Here is a 2,584-nt window from a genome sequence, read left to right as displayed (position 1 = left end):
AATCTCAAACACTACAATCACCACCACCACTAGCAGCCTACCACTCCATAACCACAACCCCCATAAAAAAATCCCAAATCTGTTGCCGAGCGCTACAGTTGTCTCCGTCGCCATCACTGCCTCATCAACCAGAACCCCACTATAATAACCACATCACGTCCCAGAACAAACCATCACTACCACATCCCGACACCACCGCAACAAACTACCATTTTGAACATCAAAACCACCACTGCCACCAACAAAACCACAGCCACCCGCCGAATCCAACATAACTTCACCACCACTGGATCCAACAAAGCCACCAAACACCACCATCACCATAGCCCCCACCCACCAATTGAAAACATACCCAAAAAGCCACAATAGATCATGACACTATCGATTTCGATCGCGGTGTGCAATGTTGCATAAATTTGAAAGGAACCATATTCATAAAATCCTTTCATAAAATCATAAATTCCATGTTGAAATTAAAGAGACAACAAAAAGTGCGGAAATATACCTTTATCCATGAATCTTACTGCTTTAATTGGGTTTTGATCTTCCAATTGATACGTGATTTTGCTTCCTTTTGGTTTTCTTGATAAGTCTCTGTTGATAGGGATGCAGAGATACCATCAAAAAAATCACGTTCAAATTGGGGACCATAACCACTTTTAAAATAACTGCTATTGGCAGTTATTAACTTTAAGTTATTTCAAATCGACCCCTCATCAATTCAAAATAACACCTTCTGGTCTCTACACTTTAATCCCATAAAATTTAATACCCATTAGTCCAAAATTATATCCAATGGATCACTTTATCGACTATATTTACTTTAAAATAGCACCACACATTCTAATAAATGTACATGTGTGGCCCCCAAAGTTGGAATTTTTTCCAACAATCTCCCACTGGATCAAACATGTTACATTATAAATGTGCATAGACTTATGAGCTCAAAATTGTGCTATAGTTATTAAAGGTATTTCCAAACAATCTCGTCCATTAGTTACATCGATGTAGGATCAAAGCGATTTTCGTCACATTTAGTGTGACTAAATCCATCAATGGTCACGTACACCCATACAACCAAATGACATAGATTAATTATGGGAGTATAGCATAAAAATTACATGTTATGTGATCCGAACATGTCTATTTCCAACTAGTCCAACCTTATTTCTTAAGTGAGATCAGTACTGAACATAATAACAGAGTGGAATGAACTGAATACTTTATTTCTATACAGAAAATATCCAAATACATAAATGTGTTCAAAGAACTAAACATATATAAAGCAATAAGAATACAGACTCCCACTAAAACATGATATCCTCAAAAAGTACAACACCCATATGAGCGATGTGCTCATGAAAGACCTTGGGTGGTAATCCTTTAGTAAGCGGATCTGCAATCATGGAGTTTGTTCCAATGTACTCTATAGAAATCTGTCCACTCTATACTCTTTCCTTCACAACCAGGAATTTAATGTCAATATGTTTTGATTTAGATGAGCTCCTATTGTTGTTAGAATATAGAACTGTTGAGCTGTTGTCACAATACAACTTTAGTGGTCTTTCTATGCCATTCAGAATGCGCAGCCCAGTGACAAAATTTCGCAGCCATATTCCATGATTAGATGCCTCATAGCATGCTACAAACTCTGCTGCCATGGTAGAAGAAGCTATGAGTGTCTGCTTGGTACTCTTCCAGGAAATAGCTCCTCCAACTAGCAAATAAATATAACCTGATGTGGATCTTCTACTATCTTGGCATCCAGCAAAATCAGAATCGGAGTACCCTATGATCTCTAACTGATCTGATCTGCTATATGTGAGCATATAATCCTTTGTTCTCTTTAGATACCTCATAACCCTTTTGGCTGCCTTCCAATGATCAATCCCAGGGTTGCTTAAATATCTGCCTAGCATTCCAACAATAAATGCTAAGTCTGGGCGTGTACATACTTGAGTATACATTAGACTCCCAATAGCTAATGCATAGGGAATCTTCTGCATTTCCTTAGTTTCAAGGTCATTTTGTGGGCACTGTTTGAGACTAAATTTGTCTCCCTTAGCGACATGGGTGTCACCTGGTTTACAGTCTTGCATGCCAAACCTCTTAAGTACTTTATCGATATAGCTCTTTTGTGACAGTCCAAGAATACCTCGAGAACGATCCCGATGTATCTGAATCCCAAATACAAAAGAGGCGTCACCAAGATCTTTCATCTCAAAATTCTTTGATAAAAATCTCTTGATTTCGTACAACATGCCTATATCGTTAGTGGCAAGCAGTATGTCATCAACATACAAAACCAGGAAAATATGCTTACTCCCAATAAACTTGTGATACACACAATCATCAACGACATTTACCTCAAAGCCAAATGAGATAATGACATGATGAAATTTGTGATACCATTGACGGGAAGCTTGCTTGAGCCCATAGATAGATTTCTTTAATTTGCAAACCATTTTCTTCGAGTCTCCTAACACAAAGTTTTCTGGTTGCACCATATAAATTGTCTCATCAATGTCGCCATTGAGAAACGCCGTCTTGACATCCATCTGATGTAACTCAAGGTCAAAGTGCG

This window comes from Olea europaea, chromosome 14 (assembly GCF_002742605.1).
Source record: "Olea europaea var. sylvestris chromosome 14, O_europaea_v1, whole genome shotgun sequence".
Classification (NCBI taxonomy): Eukaryota; Viridiplantae; Streptophyta; class Magnoliopsida; order Lamiales; family Oleaceae; genus Olea; species Olea europaea.
This window is presented reverse-complemented; position numbering follows the sequence as displayed.